We start from the raw sequence: 21,546 nt of genomic DNA on the forward strand, positions 1-21,546 counted from the left end.
CGAGTATGAAACACCTTAAGCAAAATAAAAAACAGATATTAGAAAATTTTACAAAAGATATTAGAGACTGTTTTTAATATTATCATAGATTATAATAATGACTTTTATAAATAAGTTTATTTATTTAAATTTTAATAAGGAAAATGTCATTTTCTGCATAATTTTGTGACAAAAATCACATTCATACCATCTGAGTTCATTAAAGTTGAGACAGCCAAATTATAGCTTAAAATGTTATGCTTAATTATTTCAGATCTTTATTAGATATTTCTAGTTTATAAGCTGAAAAAAGTATTTCTCTTATTTAGAAAATGACCATATATTGCATATATAAATATACACATGTATGCATATATATACTTAAGTCACTTTGCAAACCCATTATCCACAATGTACATGCATCCAAGATATTCTAAAATATCAGATACATAATCATAATTTATGATCATCACACAATAGCCCTCTTCCTCAAACAGATTAGAAATCAATCAATAACAAATTTAATGGTCAATTATATTAAATAAAATATTATTTGACTTAAATTATTGCTCAGGTAGGAAGCACAATGAATATTCTTTAGCTATGGACTTTTAAGATCACCTGTTTGAAATGGTCTGGTTGCACTTTTTATTTATTTAGTTTATGAGAAACACCCATCAATATTCAGAAGTTACTTCTGGCTCTGTGCTCAAGGATCACTCTTGGCAGATTTGGGGGAACTATATAGGATGCTGGGGTTGAACACAGGTCTATTGCATGCAAGATGACCCCCCTGTCCACTCTACTATAGTTCCAGTTCCAAAAACTATAGTACAGTATATAAAAATTCTATATGCCTTAGAATTCAATATATATAATAAAAATTTATAATGATCACCCAATAATAGTATTAAGTAGCCAAACTGAGCTTCACATTAAAATGATTGAATTTTTTACTTCAAGGACTTTTTTAAAGGAAATTTTCTTATGCAATTCTCAGAGAATCTTTTTTATTGGAGATAAACCGAAGTTTCAATTATTTATTATTTATTTATTTTCTTTTGTTTTTTGGGCCCCAACCAGTGATATTCAGGGGTTACTCCTGCCTATGCACTCAGAAATTGCTCCTGGCTCAGAGGATCATAAAAGATGCCTGGGAAATTGAACTGAGTTCTGTCCTATGTTAGCATGTGCAAGGCAAACGCCCTACCACTTGCACCACCACTCTGGCCTCAAATTTTTATTTTTTAAATAGTAGTAACAAATATAAAACACGAGTATTATGAAATACTTAAATAGTACTAAATAGCAAATTTAAATTCTGGTTTTTGTTTTTGTTTTTTCACTGTTCAGTTTTCTTCGGGCAATCAGTTCCTGGGTTATCACGTATACTTTGCTTTTGGAAATTCCCAGAATCTTCTAGGTCCTGCAGAGTTCATGTCCCCATCATCAGTGACCGCCAGCAAACTCAAACAAGTTTTTTTTTTTTTCAAAACACTGCAAGACTACACTAAGGTCGGTTTGTGTATTGCATGGCAGAGGTCACCATGAATATGACACCAACGCAGCACAGCCTAGGTCACGTCCTCGATTATGGCTGCAACCATCTTTAACTCCTCTTATGTCTGCTCTACTAGGATCACAACTCTAATGCTTGGGAGGCACATCTCTCTCTCTCTCTCTCTCTCTCTCTCTCTCTCTGTCTAAGTAATACACCTGCATTAGGTGAAGCTGTTCATGCACTGACTGTCAATTTCCTGGAGGAGCTGAATATCTATTTTCCCAAGACCCAGTGCTCTCCTTCGATGCAGATGGAAAGTGGGTGAGAAGGTCTCCCCCCATCATGTTCAGTCCGGGCAAGCCATTCAAAGCTTTACGAATTTGTTAGTATTTTTTTCAACATTGCAAAAAATACCTGAGTTGTCTTCCATAATGTTGAGGGCCTGGATGGCAGCAGCAGTGAGCAAGGGATGCTTGATACAGAGAAGCAATATACCTGGCCAGAAAAACCACTGAAGATATATATATATATATATACCACAGTGAACCTTCAATGGAAACAAGTGAATTCTCTATGTTGGCACTGAAAGATCAAGATAATCAATATTGATGCCAAAGTACTTGGTGACACCATGGCCTTACTTGCTGAGGACTTCGAAAGAAAGCCTGTCATTCAGAAAGATCTTTCCCTTGTGCTTGCATGTGAGCTTTACAGATTCTGAAAGAGGACAAATCATCCGATTATTCATATACAACCCTTCCACTACAAGGAAGTGTCTAGTCATACAAGCCTTGGGAAGATTCTTTTGATATTTGATCTCTTGTTCTTTTAGTTGTCGAGCCAGGTCAGTCATGTCATTATGCTCAAATAACTTAAGGTCACTTTATGATGCCTGTAATCCTTTCTGAATCAGTGGCAGCCACCAAAGTCACCTGCTGGAACTCTTAAGTAAGAACATTTTTGGGCAGTGCTCAGGGGTTACACCTGGATTTGCACACGGAAATAGTTCCTGGCAGGCTCTGGAGACCAGATAGGATGCAAGGGATTGAATTCAGGTTGGTTTGTGTTGGTCACATACAAGGCAAAATGCTCTATCTACTTGTTCTATCACTCTGACCCCAAATAAGAATTTTTAATAGATATTATGTTTTAACCGTTTTAAGTGTTTATTGGCTGGCATTATTTCACAAAGTACTTGCAAAATATATACATTAAATCTTTAACCAATGAGATATATTCCCATCACCCCTCCTTCAGCCCCTGATTAACTCAACATTCTATTAATGCTTTCAATAAATTTCATTACTCTAAGTGAAGCTGAGTGAGTGCCTCAGAAATCTGAAATCCACAGTATTTATCTTTTTGAAATGGTTTATTTCACTTAGTATAATGCTTTCAAAATTTATCTGTGATGTAGTATGTAGTAGATATAAGTATTTTCTTCCTATTTAAATAACAATTTACTTCGAAATTATTTAGTTATTTGATGAATACTCTTTAACTACATATCCAAACCATATTCCAATTATACAATGTTCATATTACTTGATCTTACCTTTCAAGGTATGAATATACATTGGCACAAAACTAAATTATTGGTTTTCATTTCTTTATTTACATATGAATGGCTGGATCATGTGGTTATTCTGTTTTTAAATAAGAACCCATCATAGGAGCCAGAGTGATAGCCCAGCAGTAGGGTGTTTGGCTTGCACGCAGCTGACCCAAGACATACCGCGGTTCTATCTCAGGAGTCCATATGGTCACCCAAGACAGGAGTGATTTCTGAAGGAATAGTCAGAGTAATCCCTGAGCATTACTGGGTGTGGTATCAAAACAAAAAAAAACAACAAACAAAAACAAATAAAAAGAACCCATCATAAACAAATCATGTGTGTTTATCATTGTGAGTATCTTGTCATTTAATTTTACCTGGAGAATATGTGAAAATGCTGACTTCTCATTTGGATCTGATATATATATTATTTTGGAGCCTAGAATATGCCTTGATTATAATAAGGCATCATCCAGTTAGCACAAATACCTTCTCAAACACCCCAAAATATTGTAAATGCATTGTAATTTTTAGGAAAATTTTATAGCCATAGTTCTGTATAATAAAATTAAAGATTATACCAATTTGAATGCTAAATGTTATGGCCATTCCACTCAAAAGTAAAGTTAAGATAATTTAGTCAAATAAATTTTTTTTTTTGGTTTTTGCATCACACCTGGCAGTGCTCAGGGTTTACTCCTGGCTCTATACTCAGAAATCGCTCTTGGCAGTCTCAGGAGACCATATGGGATGCCGGCATTCGAACCTCTGTCCTTCTGCATGCAAGGCAAATGCCTTAACTCCATGCTGTCTCTCCAACCCACAAGTAAAATAAATTTCAATTCATTTTTAGTAGAGTATTTCTCAGGCCAGGAAGTGCTGGAGATAAGAAGCTTGGTTGCATTCAGAAAACCCAATTTAATTCTTAGCATTGTAAAAGCTCCCAATCACAGAGGAGATTATTCTTGAGCACAGAGCAAAAAATAATCCCTAAGCATTACAGAGTATAACTCCAACACAAAGATAAATTCATTCATTAATTAAAATAGTAATTCAATCTTTAAGAATATTAGACTAACTTGCTTAATTGTATTAATCATATAACTTTCGTAGTTCTCTAAAAGTTTGCTTTTGGAAAATGAAAACTCTAGCATCTTAAAAACAGGGATTAAAATTCATCAGGAGAATATAAATCTACCTAATTAAAAATCTAAGTGATATATTTCTAATAGACATATTTCTAATAGATCAAAGAAATTCTGCAGCATTCTGAATATTCTGAATCAAAACTGGTTTTTCAGCATTTTTTTGAATTATAGCTGATCCTCATAAATGATATCTTAAATATTGTTATTGCTATCACATGTGTTTAAAACACAGTATAGGTACCATATTTTTTTCTAATTGAGTTTTCTTATTGAAAGAATTTGCAGTGATATTCAACATTTATGTTTGCTACTTGTCAATATTATTTTAATCTTGTATAAATGGAAACTTTTAACATTATATTCGTTGTTTCTATTTATCTATCCTGAACTATGTTTATTTAAATCTAGTTTAAGCTTAGTAAAAACAAAAAAATAAAAAATCATATGATGCTAGATCTTTTGATAGATTATTATTGGAAGGCTTACATTCCAAACAGAAATTTGAAATAACTTGAGAACTCAACCCTTAGGATTTTAAATGAAATAATTGTATATCTTCTCTAACTACAGGTCAATTTCACAAACCACAGTTAGTTTGAAGAACTAAATATTTAGTGCTTAATGGACAAATCTGAAAGTATCAACATAATAACTGCAATGTTGGAAAAATAATCATTTGCAATAATTTCCTTCAAAATTACTCCATAGACTTTAGAGCATATTCAAAATTAATATGCTTCCTCTTGAAGACCTTATGTGCTACAAATACAGACAGTGCAAACTTCAACAACAACAACAACAACACAAACACCCAGCAAAACAACCATTGATCATTCAAGCAGACACAGAATACAAACGTGTCCAGTTTATAGAACAAATTCACCTCGATACTATGATTTATGGGCAAGACCTAGAATAAACCAGGACTTATTCTTGGCTCTTTGCTCAGGATCATCCTTTGCAGTAGTTGAGATTATCATTAGAAATGCCAGTGACTGGGGCTGGAGTGATAGCACAGCAGTAGGGAGTCTGCCTTGGACATGGCCAACCTTGGACAAACTTTGGTTGGATTCCTGGCATCCCATATGGTCCCCTAAGCCTACCAGGAGCAATTTCTGAGTGCAGAAGCATTAGCCGAGTGTGACCCCCCCCCCAAAAAAAAAGAAGAATAAAATGCACTGATTAAACCAGGGTTGGTCACATGCAAGTTAAGAGCCTTAATATCTACACTAACTCCATGTGAGCCACGGTTGACATTTTTTAAAGCTATGTGATTACAAATAATAAAATAATCAATTTAAATTTATATTTTATCAGTACTAAGAAGAACTGGGAATGGACTTAATGATTAAAGCTGGGAGGTGTGTATTGAAATTTGGTCTCTTATATGTCTTGTAACAGATGAAAGTCTTATAACTAATTAATCTTAAAATAGATCTATTCCATTCACATATTGTACTGCTCATAACAAGATATGTCTTCAACTACCTCTGTTCAAACTTTGCTAGAGAATACCAAAGATTAGCTTGTGTTACTTACCTGTAAATCACTTTCATTGTCTTCGTGAGTTATCAGAAGTATAGTCCCTCTTTCCTTATTAACTTTTCCAGAAACTGTACCATTGTAATACAAGTCCTATGTCTCTATTACTACTCGATTTTATCTAGAGATATTAAATATTTCAGATGAAACAATAAGTTAATAATGATTTAGTTGTATGCCAAGTAAAATACTTCCCAAATAAGACAATACCTTGCCCAAAGGGAAGTGGAATATTTGCAATATATATTTTTTAAACTATTTTGTGACAAACTTTTTGAAGTAAAAACATTTCATCCATGTAAACAACTATAATGGGTTTCCTTGAAATAATAAATGTGCAAGACAAAAATAGAATCCCAAAACACTCAATTATCTGAAAAAACATACTACATCAAGTTGAGAGCCTTGAAGAACAAGGATGTGGAACTTTTATAATTTGCAATATATTATGTATAAGATAACTGTATAAGATGATGGAAACAAACAAGAAATGATATGATATGAGTAAGTTAATATATATGTATGCATATATATATTCATATTCATGATTGGTTGTTTTTTGTTGTTGATTTGTTTTGTTTTGTTTTGGCCACAGCTGGTGACACTGTGGTTACTCCTGGCTTGGGGGACAATATGGGACACCAGGGAATCGAACAATGGTTCACCCTAGATCAGCATGTGCAAGGCAAACGCCTTACCATTTTCACCACCGCGTCAGCCCATATTCATAGTTGTTTTTAAAGAGGTATTTTATGTCTATTCAAACACGTCTATGGTGTACTATGTCTTTCATTTATAAAATGAAAATTTTAAATTTTAATTTAAATTTTAAATTAAAATTAAACTACCTTATAAAGGTAGTTTAATTCAAATAATTTGATATTAAAAATAATTTGATATTAAAACATATAATAATAATTAATGAACCAGGCAGTATTCATGAAGCCTGTTTTTCTTTGTATATATAATAGTAAATTCTCAATACTTTATTCAATTAACCCTGGGAATAATTTGTTTGCTTAATTTAAAGGTTTGACTATTAAATAGCTCCATTTATTCAATTTATTTTTGCCATTACACTACAAAAAAATATCTGGACAGAAGAGAATGAATGAATGTAGAAAACTCTGAAAGTTGGGAGTAAAACAAGTGTCAAAGGAACTTGAAGAATTAAATTATTTGGTAGATCAGCAAGTCCTCTCACATTAACCTTCTAAAAAGTGAGTTTTATAAGTCTTCAACTGCCAGACATTAATAAGACAGACAAAAATCTCTTCTAAAAAATTTTCCAAATTGTAGCCAGCAAAAGGTTGAAAATGGCAACCTATCAGAAGAAATAATTTATTTTGAAACATCTACTCTCTATTAATGCTCTAAATAAACAATAATGGAAAATTGTACTTATGTCCCCAAGGATCTTAATACTGATCAGATGTCCCAGACAATTTTTTTTTAAGTTGGGAAAGTCACAGACTTGCTCCAATCCCTCACCTGGTAGCATGATCAGCTTGCTATAAGTAACCATCCATCAGTTAGCAGTGAAAATATATCAGCAAGGATCAGAATTTGAATGAAGCAGAGTGAAGTGGGGCTTGTCAGAACTCCTCTATACCCTGACCCTAATTTCAATGTAAATTATAAGCACAACCATAACAAGAAGCCAGTGATCATATCATCAAAATTATTTAAAATAAAAAGAAATATTTTAAATAGATTCCACAATGTTTTCATTGAAGGTTATAAAAATAAAAAGATCAATCTAAATACAATATAATCTTTATACTCCAAAATAATAGAGTACAAGCTGTATAAAATAGAATCTATTAAAATGGAAGAAAAAGCAATTATCTATAGTTTGGTAATGCAACATACAAAATTCAGTAATAAATGTAAATAAAATATGGGAAATAGAAAAGTTATAGGACTGAGTTGATATAATTTAAACTTGATTTAACTGACATATGTAAGTCATTCCACTTAACAATAATAGAATACACTACACACACTAAGGGAACATTTGCCAAGAAAGCACATACTTTAGATCTAAAATAACCATTTGGAAATGATTAAAATCATGCATATCATGTTTATTGATTAAAAAGCAATTAAACTAGAAACAGTACGAAAGTCTAAAAGCACTTGCAAGGTTAGTAATAAAGTAATAAATTCACAGATCAAAAAGGAAATCTCAAAAGAAATAAAAATGGTGAATTGAATAAAAATGAAAATAAATTATCTAATTTAGGATGAAGCTAAAGAAGTGCTGAAAGGCATTTTTACTTAATGAATATTTTAATCAAAGTTTCCAGCTCAAGAAATTCTAAATGTGAAAGCAAAATAAATGCAAGCCAAAAGAAGTAAATTAAAAGATTAGAATAAAAATCAATAGAATTTCAATAGGAAAATAATAAAGAACATCAATGTAAAGAATTAGTTCTTTTACATTATCGATACATTTTAAAAATATAATGACAAAAACAAAAAGAAAATGAAGATTGTCACCAATATTGGAAACAAGGAGAATATGTCATTATTGCTACCAACTCTGGACTAATTTAAAAAATGTCAAGAAAATATTGAAAACATCTTCAAAGTCATACATCTGATCATTTGAATCAGGTGTAGCTTTTCTTAAACTCTAAATGCTCTACTGATAAGACAATACATTTAAGATCAATACTCATTTAATATATGTATATGAAGCACTCTTACAGTAACTATCTCATAATATTCTTATGATCATGAAAAGGTACATTAGATAGAATATAAAAGAGCAAAGTCAATAAAATCAATTAATTGTTGCTTACAACCTGGTTTCAAACACAGTCATAAGTTTAGTAATATCTCCTTTAAGAGTTATTTCTCCTAAAGTTCAATTTTAAGAGTTATTACTGAGAACAAATCCAGGAATGAACTATGAGAACTTATGAGAAACTTTATGCCTATATATAGCCATGTACCTTCTAAACATATATATCAGAAAAAAATTACAAAGTTATATAATTCTAATATGAAAAAAATATATTTTTGAAAAGATATATTTGTATTGATAAGATATTTTCCAGAGTTGTATACTTTGGATTAAGTTTAATGATTTAAACACAATAGTTATTAAAGTGTTGTATAATATAGTTGTTCCAGCAATTCATTGTTCCTACATCTGTCCCATTACCGAGTAACATTTGTTGCATCTGTGTCACCAGATTTCCACCTGCACCAAACCTGTCACCTTGGTAGGGACAAAACAATTTATTTTCTTATTCTTGTCACAATTAAATGGTTAAAGGAATTATTAAAAGGTACATCAGCAAAAGAAAAATTGTGGAAATTAAAATATCTCACAATAGTTTTACTAATTCATTGCCTGAGGGATTACAATGTTTGTTATAAGCTGAGCATTGTATGTTGATTTTGTTTATTGAGATTAGTTAGCTTCACAGCTTCTTTTCCATCTAATTTGGTGTACTCCCATGGAGGTGTCAGTATTGAGGAATTTGGAGTTAAATTTTGCAGAAACTTCAAACTCTGAGTATGTAAAACTGAGCTGAGGAGCATAGATGTCTGTGGCTATGTGATATGGATGTGGTTCATGTGGCTTCCAGAAGTACCAAGAAATATATATGGGGAGATTCTGTCCACTTCCACTCTGAGAAGTCCCAGAATTTTCGATCCGAAAAACAGTGTACATGAATTTTTTTTACACCTGGTGTCTCTGAGATTTAGCTGTGAATCAGAGAAGTTGTCATGCAAGTTGCTACTTGGATGCAGCTGCCTTGTTTGCATCGGAGCAGAGGATGCTCAACTCACACCCTCACGTCCCCCTATTTTGAGGACTCCAGAGTTTTCAGTCAGAAGACCTGTGTTACAAGAGTAGATCGGTTTGCAATTCTTCAGAGTTTTGTATGGAATCTGTGAAGTTGAGCCAGTGACGTGGCATGCAAGCCTTTGTATTTTAAATTCAAGAAATTCTGATTCTCATGTTCAACCTGGGCCAGCTTCACAGAGTCACTTTTTCTTGAACAAGTTGTTAACAGAGACATGAAAGATTATGGGAACACTGGCCCATAGAGCAGAAAGCTATCCATCTTGGGAGGTGAGAGTGGGCCAAGTCCCCGCCTTGCCAAAATCATTGCTCAGAATCAGTTTTCCAGGCGGCCCTGCCTCATCACGCTTTTACTATTCCCTTCAGGGACACCATTCTAATCTAAATTTCAGGTAAGCAGGTTTTTTGGACTGATATCATCAGGGCTTTTGGAGCAAGTGTAGGAACATTTTTCCATATCTTCCTTCTTCCAGGAAACCTGGCAACTATAAACACACCCACAAATGCAGTAACTGTGTTGAGCCACACCGGCTCACTGTTTTGTCAGGTCAGATGTAAAACAAACCATGAAAGAGTTCAGGTATAGTGTCCACAAAGCTGAGCATCTCAGGAGGAAAGGGTTGGCCAAGCCCCTACTCTGACAAAGCCACATCTTCTGCCTTGTACATAGACACCATTTTTCCAATGACCCTGAATTATCACCATTCTGGTTTTCCCTTTAGAAACACTAGTCTGACCAAATTTTAGGAATGCTGGTTTTTGGACTGATATCACTGGGCTTTTTGGAGCGAGTGTGGGAACCCTCTCCCCAAATATTCCTTTTATAAGAAGGCCTGGTAGCTGAGTACTTGCCCTAAAAGTCACAGTGTCAGTAACAGAACTTTGAATTTCTAGACAACATATTTGTTTGATGCTATCATTCCAATAGTAAAATATGAATTTAACAGAATGGACAGTTAACAACAAGAGCTTACTAAACATTTTGCCATTGTATTAATGACTTCATTGGAGATACAGTAATTTTAACAAATGTTTTTGCTACTGTATTTTTCATTTTTTCTTTTCTTTTTCTAATTTGTTTCAAGTTCCATATAGTTATAAATCACTGTAAACCCCAACATAATACATCAAAATATATTTTTATATTTAGAGAGGAATATTTCCTAGTTAAGTGCTAGTTTCTTCCTGTTCCAGGACACAACAGGATTGAATAATGTCAAGCGAGTGATATGAAGGGCTGTGCCAGTACCTCCAATCCAATAAAAAAAAAAAGAAGGGGATCAAGCTTGGAGGTTTCTTAGTCTGGCTGAAAATTGGTGGACCATGGTTACACAAGAGGCCTCAAATTTGGAAAAGGAAGGGCAAATGTATAAGGCCTAAAAGTGACCGCTCTTCTAGGTAGATGAGCAATCGTCTAAAGTCACCCAGGAAACTTCTCTTTCTGTTTTTTTTTTAATTTCTCTATTATTTTTAATAACTTGGTTTTCATTGATTTGAAAACAAATGTCAACTATGTGATGCATTTTATTTAAATAAAAAATAAAATAAAAAACCAAGAAACCACATCATTGGACGGAAAGATTTATTTTAAGGTAAGAGAAAAAAGGATGGAGATGAAAATCATTAAATCTCTGATGTTTAGAAGGGGGCTCCAGATAGGACTAAAACCCAAACTAAGAAAGGTATTTTTAGATGTTTGGTACATTCTGAGTCAATAAGTGATGGTGGTGGTGGAGAAATGGATCCTGATACTAAGGACAAATACTATTATTAGGTAAATGTCTATTAACTGAGTGTTGCTCATAAATTCAGGAAGATTACAGTTAGAAGATAGTGACTTTTTCTTTCTCTAGATTTGTGCTTTATAGCAACATGTTTTGTAAGAATGTACATTGAGAGATTCCCAAATAGAATTCATATAATAAAATAATAATTTCTAATTAATAGAAGTAATATTGACTGTGACAATCATCTTGATCATTTAGCATCTATATACAAATTTGAACAATCAATACCTAATTCCACCCCCCAAATAAAAGCAACTATACAAAACAAACAAATTGAAATAACTATAATCAATGATATATAAAATGAGTTTAGAACACATCTGACTGTGGTAAAGCTAGTCCTGGCTTTGTGCTCAAGATGGATATCTGGAGGTATCAAGGACTCAGATGAAGTTCTTGGGATCAAACTGGTGTTAACTTCATGTAAGGTAAGTGCCTTATATCCTGTACTATATCTTCAACCTAAAATAACAAAGTTTTTGTTGTTTCAGGTCACAGCCAACTGCTCTCAGGGTTACTCCTGCTCTGTGCTCAGAAATAACTCCTGGCAAGTTTAGGACATTATATGGGATACTGGGAATAGAACCTAGGTCCAGCCCAGGTGGGCCACATGCAAGACAAATGTCCTGCTGTTGTGCTATTACTCCAGCCCCTAAAATAACAAATTTTAAGGACTCCTTTTTTATTAGAACTTTTAATACACAACATATATCCTAGTAATAAAAATAATGTCAGTTAGAATTTGTCAGTGTATCTCTATCAATTCCAGTAGACTGAGAAATGTTTAGGAATGGACACTCAGCAATATTATTCCTTGTCTCCAGAAAGATGACACCTAAAATAAATAAAATAAAAGCAAAAAAATAGAGGTATTGAAGAAACAGAACTAGGCATAAGAGTGTGAGCAAAAATATTACTATATTGTAAGATGAATTTCAAATACTGATTATTATATCAATTATTATAACCATTATAATGACTTTTAGAAATCTTGCCTTGTACATGTTATATCAAAGATAAAAAGTTTTAAAAATCTAAAATATTTTTCTATTATCTTTAACAGATATTAAGATATAAATATGTAGGTGAGTAATTATAAGATATAGTAATTAAATTACATTGAATATATAGAAACAAGTAATTGTTTCCAATTTTTAATTTCTTTTATATTTGGATGAAAACTAACAGTGCACACAGTTTGTTTAGTAAATTTTAACAGTCTTCATATGATCTTATGAATCCCTATGTTTAAGTCAATAACTATTTCTGCTTAAACTTTAAGCAGTTTAATTTAACTTAGCTCAGTTTTTCCTCATAAAAATCTTATAGATTTACAGCTTTTACATGTAATATTTTTGACTTTTTAAGATTGTAATTTTTAGATTACTATTTAGATGTAGAAATAAGAACAAAGAAGTTATAATAACAAAATGGCAGGAAAGAACCCCAAAACTATCCATAGTTTTATTAATCTTTTTAGTAATTATTTCAATTAATCTGATTCTAAATTTTCATATGCACATTATTCTAAAGGCAAAACTATGAATTAGAGTTCCTTTCTCCCTTCATCCCCAAGAACACTGATTGTTCTTGTTCTATGTGACGTGTGCCATTCTCTGTGGCATGAGATGGTGCCTCATTGTTGTTTTGATTTACTTCTCCCTGATGATAGTTGATGTGGAGCATTTTACATGTGCCTTTTAGCCATTTGTATTTTTTATTTGATGAATTGTCTGTCCATTTCTTTTCCCCATTTTTTAATGGGGTTAGATTTTATTCTCGTTAAGATTTGTCAGTACCTTATATATCTTTTCTTTGTTTGTTTGTTTGTTTGTTTTTGGGTCACACCCGGCAGCTCTCAGGGGTTACTCCTGGCTCTTTGCTCAGAAATCACTCCTGGCAGGCTCAGGGGACCATATGGGATGCCGGGATTCGAACCAATGACCTTCTGCATGAAAGGCAAACACCTTACCTCCATGCTATCTCTCCGGTCCCTATCTTATATATCTTAGATATTAGCCCCTTATCTGATGGGTATTTGGAGAATAGTTTCTCCCATCTGTTGATGAGAATGCCGTAGTTCAGTCTTTATAGAAAACAATATGGAGATTACTTAGTAAAACTGGAAATTGGGCTTCCATATGATCCGGAAATACCACTCCTAGGGATATACACTAGGAACACAAAACACAATACAAAAAAATGCTTTCTGCACACCCATATTCATTGCAGTGCTATTTACAACAGCCAGAATCTGGAAACAAGCCATATGCCCAACAACAGAGGGGTAGCTAAGGAATTGTGGTACATATACACAATGGAATGCAATGCAGCCATTAGGAAAAATGAAGTCATGAAATTTTCCTGTACATGGATAAAATGGAAACTACTATGTTGAGTGAAATACGTAAGAGGGGGAGACATAGAATAGTCTCACTCACCTGTGTGTTTTAAAAAAAAATAAGTCATTCTTTTAATAATAAACTGAGACAAAAAATGAGGGTTGGATTGAAGGGCCCATGATACGAAGCTTACGACAAGAATGGTGAGTGTAGTTAGAGAAATAACTACACTAGCAATCATCATGAAAATTGTAGTAAGCGAGAGAAATACCTGTCTCAAATACAGGCAGGGGGTGGGGAAAGAGTGAAGTGGGGCATTGATGGTGGAAATGTTGCAATGGTGAAGGAGGCTGTTCTTTTTTATAACTAAAACCCAATTACGAACATTTTTGTAACCATACAGCTTACAGATATTAAAAATAATAAAGATAAGGCTATATACACCACTGATTTATATTGAAAAATTTCTATGTTCAGACATTAGACTAAATCAACTTTAATTTGAAGTGGCATAGTCAATCTTATTTTATTTTGATTCCATACTCTCCCTATTTTTCCTGCCTCCATCATTTTCCTCTATTGAATATTACACTGAATCTTATTCCTTTAAGCTCCTAACTCAATTACAGTTTCTTGAGAATCAGGTGCTTTAAATATGTAGAAAAAATTCACAATTTATTATGAAAATACATATACAGTACAAACACATGTGGTAATATTTATAGATATATTTTGATACAGATTATATATACTTGCATACAGTTAATATGCAATATGTGTAGCCTTTAACTTTGTGCAAATTAAGTCTATTTTGCTAAATAATTAGCTCGTGTATATATTTAGCTCATTAATTCAGGAATTTATATATCAAGTTATATCAATAAAATATATATTTTTTTGGATTTTATGAAACAGAAAAATGAAAATAAAGAATTGTAAATATTATATGGAATAGCATTATTGAATGAATGGTTTCTATTATAGCATTACTTATTTTCATAACACATGAACATATAGCCTATATATATTTATGGCAGAAAAACTGTATATTGTAGTGTAATATATATTCCAGGTATCCAAATTATAAATAATAAAAAAGCATTCTCACAATTTTGCAGGTTACTAGTTTAATATTTGTATAATAAAATTATTAATGAATATGCAAACATTTTTAGAAAACATTTAATTTTAAATTTTCAAAAAGCAATATTTTGAAAAAAATTGCAATAGGTATTTGGAAAGAAATACTTGAAAATATATTATAGAATTACATTTTTGTGAATAATAGCAACCTATGCTAAGACCAAATAACCACATAGTTTTCTACATTTAGAATATTTAAATAAAAAATTTGTGTATAGACATGTGAAATGTTGTTTACAATGGATTCATATTTAAATATAAATTTCTTAAAGAGTAGTGTGTTGAAATACTGATATTCACAGTAGACATTTCAAAATTTGCATATGTAATTGCATATTTCCTAATGCAAATAAAAACTAAGTTTTTACTTCCTTGGAAAAGGTACTTATTTATTTATGCACACCTTGTATGCAAACATTAGGATATGAATACATACATATCTAATGTGTTTATAGGTCTATTGGTTTTATATTTTATATCCTACATATTTTACTTTGAATATGATAAACAGCATCCTGTGGAATCTCTATCAATTCTACAAAAGTATCTTATAGATTTTCAATATTTAAAATTTTTACTATGCCTTTGAACATACAGGAGTTAAATTTAAAATAGATTACATATTATAGATATGAGCTTAGAATCCTTTATTCCTTATTTAGTTTGAAAACATAAGATGTATATTTATATTTAGCACCTATACACATGTTATCATTTCAAAAAGAAATAGTATTGAAGGATACAGGAAAGAGATTTTTATGCCTGGACACTACCCACTGTCAGCTCTGCAAACAATACATGAAGATAAAATAGAAATTACTGTATATATTATGCATGACTATGCATTTACACAAAATTTTCCACTCACATATGCTGCTTGGGACATGGAATGTGTCAAAGACATTTTGTACTCAATTCTTCTTTTTAACTATAAAGACTGGTGTTGTCATAATATATATTTAGCTTCTGAGATTGATGGATTGCTTCAGTGAACAAGATTGTATGACTTTTTTTCCTTATCTGAGTCAATGTTTTCCTCAATACCATGAAGTAAATTAAAATAAAGTGTTTAAATCTACTGCTTATGATAAAGAAGTCCAAATCTCATTCTAATAAATGTGAAATACAGCTTGTCATGTTCCTTTCACTCTGTAGAAATGCTACCACAAGCTTTGCCAGTTAAGTCTAATATGTTGACATTTATTTTTGCTGCAATAAATGTTAGGATTATATTTTTGCATTAAATTTTGGCATTTTTAAAGATCACGATGACAAGTAATTTATTCCTCAAATCTCTCTGGTTTGTTTTTACTTTTTGAATATGGATTTGGCCATGTGTCTCCAAGGCACAGTACAAAGCATATTTCATATGTTTTGCAACCTATTAGTTTGATTTAAATCCACTTTTTCCATCTGGATTTACGCAAGCTTTTCTTGATGTTATTTGCTCTGAATTATTGCCCAGAAATAATCACACTGAATCCAATTTTACACTGGCTGTGTGGCCTACCAAGTTTGTCACTCTAAACCTTTTATAGTTTGTTTCAATGCAACTAATTCCTCAAATATCTTATATATGAATATATAATATACTGATTTGATAGACTATTATATATTTTCTCACCATTACCCCACTTTGCCACTTTGGAATGAATATGTCGCCTTTTCTTTGGCACAGATTATGGACGAATGACACACACACACAAGTAAATTCTTTTGCATATTCAATATTTTTGGGGGGCCTCATCCGGTGACACTCAGGAGTTACTCCTGGCTATGTGCTCAGAAATCGCTCCTGGATTTGGGACCATATTGGGACCCAGGGGGCGATCAAACTGCCGTCTATTGTAGACTAGTGTGGGCAAGGCAGACGCCTTACTGCTTGCACCACTATTCTGGCCCCTGCATATTCAATATTAAAGAGTTTAGGTAGGGTCAATATCAGCATGAATTGAATTAAAAATTTGAAAGTCCATAATTTAATTCCAGAAGAACTGCTGCAGTTTTTCTGTACTTTGAAGATTTACTTGTTGAGTAAGACATGTGTGTGCTGAAAAATTGAAATTTGAAGTTTATCCTTTATTTTACTATAGTTTATTGGACAAGTTTTTCTATAGACTGAATGAGGAGTTGAACAGAATATAGTTTTTGAGTTGATAATAAATCTAGTAATACAAAAAACTATTTTTCTTCTCTCACTGGTTAGTAGCTTTGGTATCTCTCAGGAAAAAAAGCCATCAATTTGTTCTGCGCAGGTGTTATCCTTAATTCCCATTGATATGAAAATAATATACTAAGTATTAAGTAATTCAAAATTATTCTGAAATCTGAGTTGTTTTTATGTGCATAGACAAATCTAGAAAACATGTATAGATTAGATTATGTTAGCAAATACATGGATATTTGCCCACCTTTTTAATTTGCTTCCTGACCACTTTTTGAGCCAATCTTTTAATTTTTTGCTACTAAGATTTTTTAGGATCAATTCAATTATATTTTTAAAAATCACATAAAAAATGAGGGTTTAAAGTTGTTCTAAAATCAAGTCCAATCTCTTCCTTTGTGAATCAAATTGCTTGGCAAGAAAAAATGTAGAGCAGTTATTTGGATACATCTCACAGAATAAAATGTCATCTACTGAGGTCAAACATATCCAGTCAAAAGCACTAGAGAAATAGATATTGCATACATGGTTCAGAAACTAATATGAGAGTTTATAACAATTGGTTTTGAATATTGAGAGATTTCTATGCTGGAGAAATAGTATAGGGTGCTGGAAATCTTAAGTGTTGGTTCATTCTCTGGTCTTCTAGGATCTCCCTTAGTAGGGAGAAATACATTTGTATTCTGTATAAACTGTTAATTGTGGAAATAACATATACTTTTATAAGTTATGTATTATAGTGTCATTTTGATATACATAGTTTTCTAAAATTTATTAAACTAGGGTTTAATTTTTCTTTACTGTCATGATTTATCTTTAGATTTATACTATTTTATGAAGTTTTTGCTCTTTATTAACAGTTATTCATAAAATATGTCTCATAGATATGTCTTAATGTGCACTATATTTTACAGTTTTCATGTAATAGTGTCATATAAAATAAAACTGATCTATATAAATGTTTACATTTAAATCGTAGAATGCATCTTGTTTTTATTGGATATTTAATAAATTGTAAATAAATACATGTACTTCCAAACTCTACATTTGCCAAATACATTCAAGTAAGACATCATTTATTTCATAATGCATTTTATTATCATTTGGTTGAAGTGTATTTTCCTTTCTTTTTTTGCAAGAATTTATTTTATTATTCCTTATAATATAAAACCTTATCTACATTAGATAGCAGTAATTTAATTTTTGCAGCCTCTCTTGAAAGAGGGGGGCCTCAGTTTCCCCTTGCCAGCTGCTATAAGCAGTCCCATTTCTGACTACTTCCATCTACATTTTTAAACATTTCCTAAAATTTTCAAACTCTATTCTGAGGTTATGCTTACCCAGAGATTAAAATAATTGACTATACCTAATCCTAATCAGAAGCATAGAATTACCAGTCCACATGGTAGGATCTTTGCATTTTTGTCAATTGATAAAGAGTTGGCAGTTTTTTAAATATAATTTTTGTTTAGATTATAGTGGCTTACATATTGTTGACAATAATATTTTAGGTACATATTAACATAATATCAGGGGGATTCCCATCACCAAATTATCCTCCCTACACTTCCGTTCCCATTCTACCTCCCATATCCTCCTCCCTCACCCCTGGGGCTGCTAGAATATATGGTCCTCTCTGAGCCTAGCTTACTACTAAGCAGTCCTACACCTGTTTTGGTCTTGGTACCTCCCTTGTTTCCTCCTCTAACTGGGAGGCGGTACTAGATAGTTCCAGTTATGTGGTTTTGTTTGAAGAAGAGAAAAGTGATAAACTGGGGTAAAAATCAAATACGCCAAAAATGGGTGGAGTCTAGAGGTTCTTATCATCGGTTTGAGAGATGAAGGGGAAAAAGAAGGTGAAACACCTCAACAGTACAAAAAGAAGTGTCAAAATATCCAGTGAACACTCCAACAATAAAGATAAGCACCACATAAAAGCCTTGGTCTTGAGGTAAAAAACATGGCAGATCACCTAAAGAAAAAGAAAAGAAGAAAATAAATAAATAAATATAAACAGAGACAACTTCAATAATCATACCAAAATGAAGAAATCGACAAAACCTAGATAGATATAAGAAAAAAATAGTTTTGTGCCTTTTTTTCCCTCCTGCACAGACACAGTAAATATTGGGGTCATTCGAAAAGGAATTCCCTTGGCCTAAGAGATACAGGGTTTCTCCACCCTTGGAGTATATTGTCATGGGATTAACTATAGACTCTGTCTAGGTTTCTTTATCTTTTGGTGCTTTCGTGGCGTTTGGAAGACTTCTGCTTCGTCCTGGGTGATAAAATCAGATCTTTGTATCTAGAGATTTTGGTATCTGCACAGGTCAAGGTCAAGGTCAAATGATGGAACTTATGATGAAGCCTTTCTTTGTGGTTCTAGAAGTTCTGTTCCCTCAGTGTCATTTTAATCCGTGTTCTGTGTTTGGTGGTCTTGGTCTGGCAAAGAGTTTTTTAAGGCCAGCACAAAGACACTCTTTTCCTAAACTTCTCAAACCAAACTTATTTAACTTAGTAGTATCTTAAGTTCCTCTCTAATGGGGGAGTTTCTTCTCATTTTTTTTCTACTTTTCAATAAACATTTCGATCTTCTAAACTTTGAACATTCTTATTATTCAGTATTTTCACTTTTAATCAAACATTTTATAATATTTTATAACTGATAGTTTTTTTCAAAGATGAACGTTTTAATAGATTATACAAAAAATTCAAATTAGTCTTTTTTTGTTTTTTTTTAACTCTTTTTTTATTTTTATTGTGGCCAAAGTGAATTACAAATCTTACACAGTGATATTTAAGGTACACAGGTACAATAAATGAGGGCCTTTCCACCACCATTGTTGTCCTTCCTTCATCCCTGTTCCCAAGCATATATCCCTTATCTCCCTTCTTTATCTCCCAGAATGATAGTGTAACTAAAAGCATATATGTTAACACTAATGTAAATTTTTTTTTGCAGTTCCAGATATTTTTTACTAATGGTTTCTTAAAGGTTTAGAGTCAAAGGAGCACTGTAAAAACAATGTTAGAGTGGCAATTATCATTTGCATAGGCCCACCAAAGTATGGGGGTCATGGAAAGGAAAAACTTTGGCCTAAGTACAAGGAGACCCTACCCCTGAAGTTTCCTGACATAAGACCATTTCAAGGCTCCAGGCAAACTAGTTTGTCCAATCCAGTCATTGTCCATAGTGCCCACACAGTTATATTTTTCACAGTCTCTGTTGTTGGTATCATGTTTCTGTATTGGACTCTGTATATCCTACATTGAAGTCAGGATGGTGCGGAGTGGCATCTAATTTCAACTCACAATTAAAGGGCAATGCAGAAAGCCCTGTTCAGTATGCACGTCTTGTTTAAATCTTCTGTGTTAAGGGAAGACTCTTTTGAGTAAATTGATGTCAGAGAAGCAGTAGGGTCTTCCCTGATATAGGATTGCTTCCAGATGATGTCATAGACAACTATGGATGTTTCATAGATGGCTTCCCTGGTTCAGGGGTGACTGGAAAATGCCCAAACCTTTGAGGCCTGTGGCAGGTCATCATGTCAATGTTCAGGTGTAAGTTTCCATTACACCACAAGATTTGTGTGTTCCTATCTCTATTAGATAAGAACTTATTTGTACGTATTTTATTTTCCATTTTGATGTGGCCATGCAAACCTGGCTTTATCAGTGCATAGGGGGCTGCAAGAACAAGTCCAAAAATCCCAGTGACCTGGTTCAAATATAAGCATTAAACTGAAGAACTCTTTCACCAAAATACCTTATTAAACAGTTTACAAAGAGGAGAAAAGATAAAAAGAATATTTTTATAACTGATAGTTTTAGCACAATACTTGCTCTTGAGAATTTGTTATAAATGAATATATAAATATTTATATAGATTGAGTTGCAATATAGGGTTATTCAATATGAGAAATATACTGAATAGATCTTTTCAGAAATTATTTCTTTTATATTCAGCTATTTGTTAAGATTCTTATGATATTTAACAACTATATAAGTGTCAACTTTTATGAAAGAAAAACTATGTTTTTATGAATTCTTGGAAGCAGAAGAGAGAATAGACCAATAAATAAGGCCTAAGATAAACATAGAATTGCTTTTAGACTGAAAAATGTCTGTCTTTTTATATATAAAGCTGGTATAGTTAACTTAGTTATTGGATCTGATGGAAATGTTCTGAAACAAATATCACACAGACAAAACAATGATTAGTGAATATTATAGTTTTTATTGAAAAGAAGAGGATAAGGAAAATTAAGGCAGACCTATATATATATACATATATATATATATATATAGGTCTGCCTTAATTTATATATATATATATATAAATGAAAACAGAGAAAAAAAATAAAACTTCCAGTACTCTGAATTCGCAAAAGAATATTTAGAATATACTTCAAAAATATTTGAATATTGAAAGACTCTTACAGGAGTCCCATATGGCACATCAAGAGACTCTTGTGTTAAAAACTTCAAGGATTTTTCTGAAGACAGTTGATACTTCACTGTCTTCAAGAACTAGGTAGATAATCAGTGTGAACAGTGACTTA

The 21,546-nt window shown here is 32.4% G+C and overlaps 1 pseudogene; it reads right to left on the reverse strand.

Annotated features, from left to right (window-relative positions):
• Positions 1-1,844: 1,844 nt before the first annotated feature.
• Positions 1,845-21,546, reverse strand: part of LOC126032584 (serine palmitoyltransferase 1-like) — a 52,164-nt pseudogene continuing 32,462 nt past the window's right edge.

The sequence above is a fragment of the Suncus etruscus genome, chromosome 16 (genome assembly GCF_024139225.1).
Source record: "Suncus etruscus isolate mSunEtr1 chromosome 16, mSunEtr1.pri.cur, whole genome shotgun sequence".
NCBI lineage: Eukaryota > Metazoa > Chordata > Mammalia > Eulipotyphla > Soricidae > Suncus > Suncus etruscus.